Below are 14,891 nucleotides of genomic sequence, written 5' to 3' on the forward strand. Positions count from 1 at the left end.
GCGGTTCCTGCCTGGGAGAGGGCTTGTGGCCATCTCCAGGCACCGCTCTCGCAGGGATCCCCACAGCTCCAACCCCTGCCCAACTGTTCTGCTGGCAGCACAAAGGCTTCAGCAGAACCACCAAAGGCCAAAAGGCTTCTGGCCATTTTTCCTGCAGCACTGCACACCTGGGCAGCTCACTGAGCACAAGCACCCTTTTCCCCTCTTCTTCAATGCCCTGCAGGTCCTGGCAGCAAAAGAAAGATCCTGGGTGTCTGTCTATTATAACACATCCTATATTTATATACTAAAGAAAAACAAAAAGAAGAAAAGAACAGTCTTGAACAAACTGAAAATCTCTGCTGGCTCAGGTGGCCCCAGCAGACAGAGCCTCTGGGCTCATCTCTGTGCAGAGCTCCAGCAGCGCAGGCAGCTGAGCCCCAGCAGACGAAGCCTTGTCCTCCATGGCCCACGGAGCTCACCATGCAGATTCCTGAAGGTGGAATATCGAGGTCTGTCTAATGCCCTGAGGATATGCCAAGTTTGAATTGACAGGCTGCTGACAGAGGGGCTGATGTCATTTGCCATTACTTCCAGGGCTGTAACAGAGAGGAACAGAGCCATGGTCAGATGGCACATCTGCAGGGAGCTGAGGAGAGCGCCCTGCCAGGGCCATCCCGGCCCGCACTAGCCATGGCCAGGATGGAGCAGAGTCCAAGGGGATCAGCCCAAAGAGCAGCCATGAATCCCCCACATGGCCCTTAAATCTCAGTGTGCTCCACCCATGCCAGCCTTCGTCCGCACAAGGAACAGAGCCCTCCACAGACGGGACAGGGCTTGCAGCTTTCCCCTTGCCAGCCCCCGCTGCCAGCCTGCTGCCCTCACTCACCACTGTAGATAAGCTTCAGCTCTTGATACTTCCCCGTCAAGCTCCGCCCGGCCATCCCTGGGAACACAGAACCTGTCACAGCCCCAGCGGCACAGCTCCCTGCCAGCATTGCTGCTGGCACTGTGGCTACACACCCTGCTGGCCCGGCAGGGCTCAGCCCAGCCTTTGCTTCACGCTGCCGCCCCAGGGCACGGCTGCGAGAGAGCGGCAGCAGCGCCGTGGCCAGGCGGGGCTCGATGGCGCCGGGCCCGGGTGGCGCTGCCGTGGCAGCAGGCAGGGCTGGGGCCGAGCTGTGGCGGGCTGGGGAGGGAGCCCGGGCTCGTGGCTCACCAATGAACCTGATGGCCGCCACTCGCAGGGACTCCTGTGGGCTCTGCAGGTAGGGCAGGGCCCGGCGCAGGTGCTCGGCTGCTCTGCTCCCGTGGTCTGCCAGCTGGAGAGAGCGGCAGGAGGGAAGGGTTGGTGCGGGCTCAGCCCCTTGGCTGGGCGCTGCCTGCGCCCAGCCCCAGCCTCCCCTGCCTGCACAGCCCGGAGGCGCGGCCAGCAGCTGCTGGTGCCGGGCTCTGGAAGGTGCAGAGGGCCGGCTGCTGCCCGGGGAGCCACGGTGCCGGCCCGCCCCACAGCTCCGCTGGGCCAGGGCTCCATCGGAGCCCGGCTCAGGCCCACAGGAGCCTGGAGAAGAGCCCGTGCAGCCTCTGGGTACAGCAGCGGGCAGGGGCACAGCTGCCAGCCCCATACTCTGAGCACCGCCCTCGGGGGCCTTCTCCAGGCAGAGGCTGGGGCTTGCAGGCTGTCCTTACTAGGCAGTTTGTGAAAATCCAGAGTTTCTCCTTCGTCACCAGTTTTTCTAGATCTTTCCTCTTCAGGAACTTGAGCAAACAATGTAGCGTTTCCTGAGAAGCCTGGAGAGTAGCAGAGACACAGAAATGGCCCCACAGCCCAGGGCGCAGGACTCACGTTCCTGTGCCAAGGCCTGGAGGAGGCTGCAGCCCAGCAGGCGCCAGGGCAGGAGGCAGCCGAGCCCCCTGCCAGGGGGACAGCAGCAGCCCATGAGTCCTCACCTGTGCCACACGCCGATTCCCATCATGGCAGTGGAAGAAAAGTGGGAGTAGGCTGTGGCTCACTTGTGTCTTCAGGGCCTTTATTTTCTTTTCCAGTGGAAGAGTCAGCAATGTTTGGAAGAGCAATATGGAGAGCTGCTGCACCTGGCTATTATTCTGAATGAAGAGAAGAAAAGATGACCTCAGCATGGGCTGCAAGGGGCTCAGCTGGGTGCAAGCCTGCAAATCCACAGGGCACCAAGTGTCCAGGCAGCACCCAGTGGCTGTGGCTGGGCGCACAGAGCCTTACATGGTCAAAGAGAGGCGGGAGCGCCTCAGCCAGCTGCAGTGCAATCAGGCTGGGTATTGGCGTGTCCTTGTCCAAGATTATAAAGCTGAGTACCATGACCTTTATCTTAACTATCTCTCCATCTTCATCCCACAGGAGCCTCACAAGTCCTTGAGTCAGGCTCCACATTTTTCTGGTCTGTGTGGATCACAAGTTTATGAAATTCCACCCTGCTGGTGCAGGGCCTAGAGGCCAAATGCCTGTCCCAAAGCACTCGGGCAGCTGAAGGGGAGGCAGGAGAGCTGGGAGCAACTGCCCCAGCACCCAAAGCCCAGCCAAGCCCAAGCGACTGCATTCCCCAGTGCAGCTTCAGCTGCTGCCCCCTTCTCACCATCAAGGGATTGTCAGTGAGCCTGAGGAGGGCCTTGAATGCCAGGAGACGCCTCTCCCTGCACTCGCTCTTCAGGTACCGTGAGAAGATTTGCAGGACTCTGTCAGCATCGCATTACCTCAAGCCCAGGAACTCGAGGACCTGAAAGGCACAGGGCAGTGACAGGGGACCTGGCCGGCAGGAGCCCAGAACCGCACAGGGCTGGGCCCAGGCAGCAGCACAGGGCGCGGGCACCGTCCCAGGCAGCTGTGGCTCCGAGAGGGCAGAGAGCTGGGAGGCAGCTGAGCGAGGCAGTGCTGGCCATCAGGCTCACCTCCACAAGGAACGCCAGGGCAGGCAGATCCCAGCGTGGCTCCTGTGTGCTGAGCAGCCGGAGCAGGTAACGAAAAATCCGGGAACAGGAGGGTAGGGAGACACAGCACATCTCCCTGGCAGGAGAAAAAGGAACCAAGACTGTGAGCCAGGGGGACAAATGTTTCCCAGGACTGACTCACAAGGTCTGGTCTTTCCCCAGCATCCTGCAAGTGCACCTGGGATATTTCGGAGGTGGCTCCTTTTGTCCACCCTCCTCTCCCAGCCTTTTCCAGTCTGCTCGGCCGTCCCTCAGTGACAAGGCCCTCTGGGCTACAACCAGAGGGGACTGTGTAGGGCACCCGGGAACAGAGCACAAATGTCAGAGGCAGTGGGGAGAAGGGGTCTCACCTGGCCAGCAGACCCACGGCATAGTGGCTGGTGTCAACAGAGAGCAGCGTGTCCCAGCCACACCTGTGTTCCATTGCCACCACCACATCCTCCTGCTGTGTTCGGCAGAGCAGGGACTTCAGAGTCTGCACTGCAAACCTGCGTGCAGAGCACAGCCCAGGTCACACTGGCAGCACTGGCTCCTTCACCGGCCACGTGGCAGGGACAAGAGGAGTGGGATGAGCACCTGTTGGGGCTGGTGGCAAGGCCATGCTCTTCCTGGCATCCCATCCAGAAGGTATCGACCTCCTCTGGCACATCCAGAGTGCTGAAGAACACTTGGAAGAGCAGATGCACAAAGAGGCGGGGGAAATACACCGTCACCACACATGGGACACAAGGCTCCTGGAGGATCTTCCACATCACCACGGTTGCCTGCAAAGGACAAAGTCCCCCAAGACAGTGCTCAGTGCCGAGGTGTCCGTGTGGCAGGGCCCAAGTGTGGCAGGGAGAGGCCCGGAGAGACGCAGGGGGAGCACCGGGCTTGGTGGGCCTGAAGCTGGGCCAGGTTTCAGGCGAGTGCCCGAGGCAGGGAGAAACACTGGGGGAAGGAAGATGGAGAGCTGCTGGAGAGGCAGCCTTGAGGCCAGCAAAGGCCAGTTGCGGAAACTCACAGCCAGGGCAAAGACACCCGTTTTGTCCCCATCTGAGGTGCACGTGCTGTGCTCTGGCCAGCTCCCCAGCACATCCAGGAGTACCAGCTGTGCCAGCTCTGCAGTCCTGGGCGAGCCCATGATGGTCTTCCACATGGCCATGGAAGCTCTATGAGGTTAAAGCTCTGTCTCAGGGGGGTCTCAGACAAAGCATCAGGGCCTGGGCGTCTCTAGGGGCCCAGGTGGACGGCTGGCTCTGCCTCTGCCCACTGGCCCTTGCCAGCAGCACTCAGGCTCAGGGGCTGACACGCCAGGGCTGGCAAAGGGAGCAGCCAGAGGGCCCTGGAACTCTCTGTTGGTCAGACACCTGCAACAGGCTGTACAGGCTGATGGGCTGGGGAGCCCTGAGCCCTCTGGGCAGGTGGGTCCCATACCTGTCACAGGATGGGGACACACGCAGGAGTGTCATTACTGCATCATTTGGCTGTGCTTCGGTGAGATCCAGCAGGGGCTTGTCCAGCCTGTGCTCCACAGAATCATTGGCCATGATCCGCTGGTGGATGTACCTGACCAGGGCGGGCACCTGGAGAAGGCACAGGGAGACTTGGAAAGTTGCCAGAGGGAGGAATGTCCCCAGCTTCCCCAGAGAAGTGCTGCCCTTCCCACCACACTGCCATGTGGCCTCAAATGCTCACAGGGACCAGCAGACGTGGCTTGGGAGGCCAAGCAATTCCTGGGAAGATCAAACCCTGGCCACAGGCTGCTTACTTGCTTTGGACTGTAAAAAACTTCCTCTACAAGCATACACAGGAGGGCTGCACTGGTCTCATGTTTGAGGACCTCTGAATGTGCTCTAAGGCCTGTGCCCATAGCCCTAGTCTCTTCCTGCCGAATGCTCTTGATGAATTTGCAGATGAACTGTAGGAGAAGGTCAAGAAGCCAGGGGTATTCCATGGAGTGCTGCACACACCATGCTCGGCTGAGCAGGGACAGCAGGCCCAGCCCAGGTGGGGGTGGCTGCAGGTACCTGCGCTGTTCTGCGGAAGCGGCCACGGCTGGATTCCTGCTCTTGTGTGAGCTCCAGGGCTGGATCGGGCAAAGAGCAAGAACAGGCAGAGCTGAGGGCATGCGGGAGGGGCTGGAGAACACAGCCCAGCCCTGCTCTCCCCAGGCAGGGAGAGCCCCGGGATGCTCCAGGGGGATGGAGCACAGCTACTGCAGGATGTCTGCCCAGCCGCTCTTCCATCCTGTCCATAGGTATGTCCCCAGGGGGTGGCATGGCATGGCATGGCATGGCATGGCATGGCATGGCATGACATGGCATGGCATGGCATGGCATGGCATGGCATGGCATGGCATGGCATGGCATGGCATGGCATGGCATGGCATGGCATGGCATGGCATGGGGTCAAGCTGGCTGCAGGCACCAGTCCTGTGGCCGAGCTCTGCCACTCACCCTCCTGCTGTGGATGGAATGGCACCACCTCTTCAGTCTCCTCTGTTGGGGCAGCTCCAAGGCCTTCTTCCTCCCCTTCCACCCAGGCCAGCTTGGGCACTTTCGGGCGTCTCTGCTCCATGTCAGTGACTGGAGCTACTTGCAGGAGAAATGCCTTGGAAAAGCTCCGCGGCACCAAATCTCACACTCTGTCCTTGAGGGCAGTGCAGAATAGAAGCTTCGGACGGCCACGGGTCAGCAAGTCCTGTGATCTGGCCTCGAGGTCAGCTGCAGGAACAATGCCTCGGAAAGGCTCTGGGTCAGACACGATCGAAGGCGCTGTGCGGGGGCTCCTCACGGCACCGCTCTGTGCTGTCCTGTCCCGTTGCCTGCTCCGAGCACTGTGGCCTGCTCTTGTCACCACCAGCTCCTATGTCACTACGTGTCACAAAGGGCCCTTGGACACCCGTTCTATGCTGACCATGCTACCCCATGTCACAAAGGGCCCCTGCACACACTGCCCCCTGCCCTGGGGCCGCCCCCAGCCCACCCAAAGTGGCCCAGGCTGGAAGGAATCCCTGGTCCCAGGTTTCTAAGCCAGCCTCACAGGGTCATAAGGAAGGGCTCAGAGCATCAGCAAACGGTGCCCTGCTCTCTGGGCTCAGGGCAGCAGAAGGAGACCCCAGGGCTGCCGAGGCAGCCGCTCTGGGAAGGGCACGGGGCCTTCCACAGAAGCTGGCACGGCCTCCTTGGGACACGTCCCAGCTGGTGGCCATCCTAAACCTGTGGGTGTGACGTTGACAGGGAATGTGTGGGCCAGGGCACGAATGCTGCTCTGATCCCTGGGCCTGGGGAGCGCTGACATCAGCAGGTGTGGCAGAGTCCCTGCCCAAGCAGACCTGCCACCCCCCGAGCCCTGGCAGCGCTGGTGCCCATCTCCTGTCCCAGAGACCTGTGCCCCCGGGGGGCTTCTGTGCCAGAGGGAGCCAAAGCCCACGTGCATTGGGGGCTGTGCTCCTTCCTGCAGGGGCTGTTGGCAGGAGCACCTGGAGCAAATGCTGGCAACACTTGGTCTCGGTCAGAAGCTCTCACTCCATGCTGAAATTATTTTCTATTGAAGTAATTTCCTTTAGCACAGAAACACCTTAGTGGTGAAGGCACAGAAGAATCTGGCATTTAAGACTCCTCACTTCAGGAAAGCTTTACTTCCCATTGCTCAACTCAAGGAGTTCCAAAAAGTTGCAAACTTCCCCAATTCATTGGGATGGCCTGAGAAGGTGAAGAGTTGGAATTTTGCTTCCCATCTCAAAGCAGCAACTCATTTACCCTAACATCATCCACTGAGAGTCACTTTACAGAACATAACACTACACAGAGGCAAAAAAAAAGGCCATTCTTTGGTTTGCAAATGGTTTTCTATGAAGGCATGATAATATCCTAATTCTCTTAAGGAATAAAAGCTGTCCAGAAATGAAAGTCCACTCAGTGTTGCAAAAGTAGCCCAAACAAATGAGTAGATGGCAAAAGGGCTAATCCTCCCCCTGGTACAGATATCTAAGTGGCCAGTAAAGTACAGCTCTCCCTTCTTGTTCCCTGCGGGAGAATCAGGACCATGAACAGGAAGAGTCACAGATATTCTTTCTGCCCTCCATAACCAAAGCTGTGCCAAACCACAGATGCTGCCTTCAAACTGACTCAAATTCCAGCCTAGAGCTCTCACCTTCCAGACAACTCCTTCCCCAACACTTCACCAACACCAACCCTCCCAAACTCCCATCCAGAAGCCCTCAACACCCCACCAGGACCCCCAGCTGTCCCCGTCCCTCCACAGAGCTTTCCCACCCTCCAGCACACGCCCTGGTTCCCTGCAGGAGCCGTGGGATGGCACTCAGGGGGATCTGCCCCAAGGCCTTCCCCGGTGGCAAGCTCAGGCTGCCAGGCCTGGGGTTCCTGGATCACCCTTCCCAGCGAGCCTTCCTGTGCACGGCTGTTCCATTTGCACCTTTGTGCCCAGCTCGGACTTCTCCACTCAACCAGGGCTGCTGGGAAAGGATCCAGAGCAGCCTGACAAGCTCTTTTCTCCAGCTCCCTCCTAACTCTCTGGGGAGGTAGAACATCCCACAGGAAAGCAACTGGTGCCACAAGGAGCAGGCGGCCTCAGGCACCTTTGGCAATGAAACAAGGATTTGTTTGACATAAGTAAGCACAAGCAATTCACATTAGTCAACAAGTACTTAGCACAGACAGACATAAGTACTTAGCACCAGTTAGCATAAGAAAAACCTAACTTGACATGAGAGTGACTTGACAAAAAGCTTTAGACATAGTCTGCCAGAAGAACTAAGGGCAAGTATGGAATCAGCCCTGTGCAGGGAAGCCATGAGGAAGACTTTGTGCTGCTTTGGGGCATCGAGATTGCTCCTGGCCAGTGCCTGGACATCAGCTTCAAGTCTAGGAATCTGACACAATGTATTTCTAACCCCCTGCCTATTGAATCACCTCAGCAGTGTAAAGATGGATGGTACGTTTGATACAATTCCTACATACTGAAACTTCCACTGAAATTTCTAAGTGGCAGAGAAATATTTTAGTGGGGTGCAGACTCCTGCCCTCCTGCCAGGTCAGTATAAGGGCTTTTGGCAGACAATGCATTTGTCTGCCGATTTCTCTGAATTAGGGAAAGCCCTCAGGACTGCTATATCCTGAGGGAACACCCTTGGCCTTGACCTGTAGGCACCTGCACAAGATTAAAATCAGCTGTCTCAGCTCCCAGGACCTCTCTTGGCCAGCATCCTGACATGGATGCGGGGCTGCTGCGAGGCACTGCTGGGACCCAGCAGGACAGGACCGGCTGTCTCATGTCCACGTAGCACCCCTGACACAGACAGCGTCATCCCAAAACCCAACAAACGCTCACCTGTCAGCAGAGGGGAGCAAGGAGCACTGGGCTCCTCTCCAGGTATCTCAGCTGGGCTGGCTCCACAACACACCCCCATTTGAAGGCCTGCTGATGCCCAGCTGCCAGAAATGCCTACCTTGTTCTCTCCAAGATGCACAGGGAGAGCCAATGAGCAGGACGCCTGGAGAGACAAACCTTCCAAGCCTTTTCTGAGGCCAGGGACACACCAAGATCAGCCAAGGCTCTCCACACTGCCTGGCCCACCCAGCCCAGCTCTGTGCTGGCCCTGGGCCACAGCAGCTTCCACCAAGTAGGAGGCAAATGCATATTGCTAAGAGTTGAAACACAGCAGACAGGGAAGATGTGAAAAGTGTGTCTTTAAAGGCCTTTTAATTCCCAGCTCTCAAAGAGAGCTCTGGGGCTCGTGGCTGGACAGAGATGCCCCTGCTCACACCTCTGTCCAAAGAGGGGGAACACACCCTGCTGCAGGTGTTTGGGTTGGTCTCTGCAGGTCCAGGTGGATGCCAAACCTGCTCCTCACAGCCTTCTCCCTTGCCCTGCCCCTCTGCCAAGTGCAACGGGCCTCAAGGACTTCAAGGAGCACAGAGAGCCAAAGTAGGACACTTGCACCTACCTCACTGGGAGCTCCCTGGGAAGCACTTTCCTTGAGAAGCAAGCCCCTTTCCTCCAAAGGCATTTCCCCAAATGTGTAGCTTTTCTGGGGAACACCAACGCACTCTTAAGAAAAGCTGGCAAGGCTGAATGCTCCAGCTCTAGCTCCTATTCCCCCAAGTGTGTTTCCAGGTGGAGGTTCAGAGGTGCAGCCCCAGGCCCTCTACAAACACAAGGTGCCCGCTGCCTCTTCACCTGCCTCAACTCCTGCCTGCGCTCACGGCAGGAAAACCAGGCTGTTCCCAGCCAGAGCCCAGAGCCCTGTCCCCACAGGACGCTCTTGCCAGAACCTTCCAGAACTCTCTGCTGTGCACGGAGCACTTTTCATGCCCGCTCCCAACAGGCTTTGGAATGCAGAGCACAACCTGGCTGGCTCTGCCACCAGCACGCCCCAAACACAGTCGGAGGAAGAAGCAGCAGGGGTTGTTTTGCGGCCATGCCCAAGAGAAACTGGAAAGGTGCCCTCGCTCTGGTCTCACTTGGTTGGCTTTCTGACTGGGTCTGAGCCTGGGGCTGCCATTCCTCGGTTCTGGGGACCAGAACCACACCTGGGATCCCAGCACTGCCAGGCAGCGCTCTGGGCACTGGCACGGTCATGTGTCTGAGTCTCGGGCACCGTGCTGCTGCTTCATTTGCTCTTAGGCACACCTAAAGCTCTCTGTTGAGCCCACATGGTCTCTGGTTCTGCCCTCTTCCTGATCCTGTGCAGGGATGGAGCAGTGCAGTGCTTTCAGGAAGCTGTTCTTGAAACCTTCCAGCATTCCAAGCTCCTTTGCCCTCTGTGGATGCTTGCCATGGAATGCCTCACAGCTGGGTTCAGAGCATCCTCAGCTTGGCTCTTCCAAAGTCCAGGGGCTCCAGGGTGCTCAGCAAGATCAGTGGTGTGGAAATGGATCTTCAGCACAGGGACCCTTCCAGCCTGATCTGCCCTCGTTCCTCTGTGTCTGTGCACAAAACGGCGTGGAAGAGAACACCAGGAGGGGCCTGTGTGTCCCAGGGCTCTGGATTTGCATCGCTCCAGCTCCACAGAGATGGGGGTAAAGTGAAGAAGCCAAACAGTTTATTAATGGAAGGTGAAGCAAAGGGATGAGCAGGGAGGGAAGAAAGGGGATGGGCAGGGTCTGAGGGCTGGAGGGAGGGAGCTGTCACCAGGGAGGGAGAAGGTGGGAGCTATGGGAGCTTCCCACAGGCTCAGCTGTGCCAGTCATCAGCTGTGCCTGGAGCTCCAGCTGGTCTCCTCTGGTCTCCAGGTGGTCTCACCTTCCAAGGGATCTGGAGGTCTTAAAGAGACACTGGTTCTTCTCAGCCAGAAGATGAAAGTAGTTCTGCAGCTCTTCCCTCAAACATCATCTGTATAAATGTGCTTATATGGGAAGGGATGTTGTCTTCACTCAGGCCTTGAAGGGCTGGAAGAGAGAGGAACAGAGCCACAGTCAGAACGTGGATGTGCAGGAATCCAAGGAGACCTTCCTGCCAGGGCCATCCCACCCAGCTCTTGCCATGGCCACAAGACAGGAGGGGCCAAGGGGGTCAGCTGCAAGGTGCTGGCCATGAATCCCCTCACCCATGTCCCTGAAATCTCTGTGTGCTCTGCCCACGCCACCCTCGTCCACAGAAGGAGCGAAGCCCACTGCAGCCAGGGCAGGGATTGCAGCTCCCTGCCCAGGCATTGCAGCTCACCCAGCCAGCCCCTGCTGACAGCCCGCTGCCCTCACTCACCCTCGTGGAGGGCCTGGAACTCTTCCTTCTGCCCCATCAGGAGCAGCCTGGCCCTCCCTGGGAACACAGGCTAACCATAACTAAGGCTGCTGTGGCTGTTATCCAGTTTGTTTTATGGCTTAATGAGGTGAGAAATTAATGGATTTTTAACTTCCTCTGGAAGGCGAGCGCATGGATTCAGAGCTATCGCACACTAACTGTGTGTTTTTGGGATATTTTAATAATGGTACTTACTGTGAGGAAATGACATTGGGGTAGACTTTCTCTCAACCCTTCACCCAGCTCTTTGGGTCTGTCCCACCACTTTTCAAAGGGTTCACATCCACTCTAAATGCTAATGATATCATACAGTGGTTGTTTTTGCTGATAGGCCTGTTCTATTTAGCATTCAGAGATAGGGGAAGATTAACCTGGATAACCACCCTGACACCTACCCCAGAGACAAGGGATGCTGCTGCCCCAGAGCCTGACCCTGCCCCACAGCCCACCTCAGAAATGAACCACCCAGATTGGGTTCTGGTGAAGGAGATAGGCCAGATGCTGAAGGAGTACATTTCCCCAGCTGGTGAAAACCCTCCCCCTGCCTCAAAGAGGGAGAGTCTGATGGTGCAGCAGTGGAACCCACAGATGTTACAACCATCCAGGTTCCAGCTGAACTGCAGAGGCAGTCACAGCCAGCAGCAGTCACTCCTGCAGAAACAAGGAGGTCTAAGATGAAATCAGAGCATCCAGGTAAGGATAAGAATGGAGGGCCCTCACAACCCACAGGGGAGCCAGTGGTTGAGTTCATCACTGAGTCCCTGATGTACGAAAAAGTCCCTGTGGATGAACTGCACAAGGACATTGTACGCCGGGAATGTGAGGCTTAAACAACCTGGTTACTTCGGGTCGGGGACCTTATGGTCACAGGCGTGCAACTGGATGGTGGTGAGGCAAGGAATTTGGGACCTTTGACCCAGGACTCAGGTATGAATCAGGTATTTGTATCGGATCCAGGGTCCCTTTCCCTCTGGGAGCTGCTTATAATGAGTGTCAGAGAGAGGTTTGTCCAGAGGGAGAGAATGCAGGAGCATCACCATAGAATGTGCTGGAAGACCCTCGAGGAAGGGATCCAACAGCTGAGAGAAGTGGCAGCATTGGAGGTACTCTTTGGGAGGGATGGACAGCATGACAATGACCCTGACAAAATCAGGGGCACAGGGCAAATGCTGTGGAGTCTGGCAGATCTGGGGCCATCTCAATATACCACCTTCACTGCAACGATTAATGCCGATACCAACCAAGAGACAGTGGGCTCTGTCACCAACAAACTTAGAAATTGTGAGAGTATGATCAATGGCCCAAGGCAGGCTCGTGTCTCTGCTATTATTAAGAGCGTACATGAAGAAACGAGGGTGGAGGGAGGAAGAACAGTTCCCACATGGCACCAGTGTGAGTCACAGGCCCCAAAGTCACAGCCCAGCGTTCCCCAGCTAGAGAGAGAGGCTACACCCCAAGGGCTGACCTGTGGTTCTTTCTGTGTGACCATGGGGAAGACGTGGGAAGGTGGGATGGGAAACCCACTTCTGTCCTGGCAGCACGGGTGCGTCAGCTCAAGGAGGGAAACACTAACGGAGGGAGTTCCACTAAAGTGAAGGTAGCCTCAACCTCCCATGTCCAAGCTACCGGGTATGATCTGTCAGATCCCCTTGAAGGAACCTCTACCGTGTATGCCCAGGAAAGACATAATAACCAGGGTTAGAGGGGCCCTGCCTCTAGCTGGGAAGAGGCACAGCCAAACCGGATCTTCTGGACGGTGTGCATCTGATGGCCTGGCACATCATAGTGCATGCACAGGCTCTGTCACCCACAACCCTGGACTGCTGTAATGTCTTGGATGTAACAAACTGCATTTTGGAGAGCTGCTTGGAGTCCTGCATCTCCCATTCAGGCTCTTACTATGAGTTTTGTTCCAGGTATAGTGGATTGGAGTCGTGGCACTGGAGGTTTTGGATCTACAGGACCACCTCAGGTTCTTTGGACTCAGAAGGTGACAGATGAGTGTCTGGTAATTCAATGTTTGGTCACTGCTAAGGGATGTCATCCAGAAACTACAGCTAGATCAGGTTTACTTGGCACAGAAGCAGATGTAACTATAATTTCACAGTTTGTTTGACCTCACTCAATCAGCCTTTGGAGGTGTTGGGTTAGGTGGTTCAACTGCTGGTGCTTTATCTGCTATTATGATCACTGTACCACATCCGGAAGGCCAACAAGCTAACATCAGACCTTGTGTTACTAATGCTGAGTCTAATTTATGGGGACGTGATTGCTTAACCCAATGGGATGTTAAAATTACCACGGATTTTTAGTGGGGGCCACTGGGATGCAGGGCCTTAAACGTCCGGCTGTGTCCTTGACATGGCTGACAGATTAGCCTGTCTGGATTCATCAGTGGCCCCTGCCTCCTGAAAAGCTTCTTGCCCTGCGAGGCTTAGTGAAAGAACAATTACTAGCTGGACATATTGAAAACTCATTTAGCCCATGGAATACACATGTATTTGTAATAAAAAATGTTATGAACAAAAAAAGTTACGTTTTATTTTGAAGAGAAGGAGCTGCAGAGGAGTTTTCAGTTGAGCTAGGAATTGATCGCTGGCAAGAGTTCTTTGTTAGTGAAATGTTGGAATCATTCCTTGAGTATCCTTAAGTACCGCCGCTCTATTGTAGAGAATTCTTGTTTTTCAGAACCACCCTAGCCTGGTGCCAGGAGGATGACAACCTCCCCTCGGACGGTGGGGAGAGGGAGATATTTGCATCTCAGGAGACATGCAAATTTATCTCAAACCCAAACTGCACTGAGACAAGACCTTCACCAAATCCTGGAAAATACCCCAAAAAAGATGAGCCAAAACAGAATTGAGAAGTCAGGGTGGTGTCTGGACATCAAGGCCGTGGTCTGGAGCCAGCAGAGATGCTTGAAAACCTCGGTCACTCCTCGCCCCAACTAAAAATGATGCCAGTCGGACCCAGGACCCCCTGGACTGATAACCCAAACTGAGAAACCTGGGTATACCCCCATTGCCCTTGCGAGGACAGGACTCCCGGCTCTGGCCCCTAGGGGACAGAGCTGCAAATCCTCCTCTTCTGAGTCACTGCTAGGAGCGGCGGCAGAACTCTGCAGATCTGCCAAAAACCCCACTTTGAGCTGATCACTTTAATAAAGGCATTAAAAGGAGGAAAATCTCCTGCCCTGTTCATTTCAGCTGGGGACTCGTCCGGGATTGCCACACCTGAAGAGGACACCAGGACTGGGACGGCCGCCCACCCTGCGACCTCCGGGACAGCTGGCTATCAGGACCAGAGGAGATCAGCTCGGACCAGTGACGCTGAGGAGCGCCGGATTGGTGAGAAAATACCGGCGGCGGGAGTGGGGGCGAGTGAGTGGAGTGTGAATGAGACGAGGACTGGTAGCTCAGATCCTCGAAGCGAGTGGGACCTCCTTGTACCGTGTTTTCGGACTCCCGCGAGGGGGCCGGCCGGGAACGGAGGGAAGCATGTGGAATTAGAGTGAGTGAGAGCCTCCGAAGGGGGAAGGAGGGCCCCCCCTCTCCGGGCATGCGGAGGAATTTTGTGTGAGTGGCACGCAAACTAAGTCCTGATGAAGGAAGTCAGGCCTCGGCGAAGGAAGCCGGGTTTTAAGTCCTGACGAAGGAAGTCAGGCAGATTGTAAGTCTCGAGAAGGATTCGAGCAAGCCCAAAGCCCTGCAGGCAAACTAAGTCCTGACGAAGGAAGTCAGGCCTCGGCGAAGGAAGCCGGGTTTTAAGTCCTGACGAGGGAAGTCAGGCCTCGGCGAAGGAAGCTGGGTTTTAAGTCCTGATACACAGAGAAATCAGGCAGCGGTTTTTCCTGACGAAGTCAGGCACGAATCGGGCTCTTGGGGCGGGGTTTCGTGTTTAAAGTCCTGATAGACATAAGACCTGACCTTTAGTTAGGCAGTCAAGAGATCAGGCAGTAGTATAAATATAAAGCCCTGAGCTTCAAGCAATTTTTTCTTGAAATATTTTTCTCTTGAGACCTGAAAAATGGGAGGATGTAACAGCAAGAAAGCCGGCAAGAGGCTGAGGAATATACCTCCCAATAGTCCCTTAGGAGAACTGTTAGAGAGATGGGATTCTATAGAGGCCACGGAGGGATTAGATAAGGTTAAGATGATCCATTACTGTGTAGAAGTTTGGCCAGAATTAGAAGTGCAGGGAGGATG

The 14,891-nt window shown here is 55.9% G+C and overlaps 1 long non-coding RNA gene across 1 annotated transcript; it reads right to left on the minus strand.

Moving 5' to 3' along the window:
* Nucleotides 1-253: 253 nt before the first annotated feature.
* Nucleotides 254-1,325, minus strand: LOC132334698 (uncharacterized). The gene is made up of 3 exons (XR_009488439.1): nucleotides 1,199-1,325; nucleotides 869-925; nucleotides 254-578 (listed from the first exon to the last, which is right to left on the minus strand). It is a non-coding gene; the product is annotated as an uncharacterized LOC132334698 (long non-coding RNA).
* Nucleotides 1,326-14,891: the final 13,566 nt, after the last annotated feature.

Source organism: Haemorhous mexicanus, chromosome 16 (genome assembly GCF_027477595.1).
Source record: "Haemorhous mexicanus isolate bHaeMex1 chromosome 16, bHaeMex1.pri, whole genome shotgun sequence".
In the NCBI taxonomy this organism is placed as follows: domain Eukaryota; kingdom Metazoa; phylum Chordata; class Aves; order Passeriformes; family Fringillidae; genus Haemorhous; species Haemorhous mexicanus.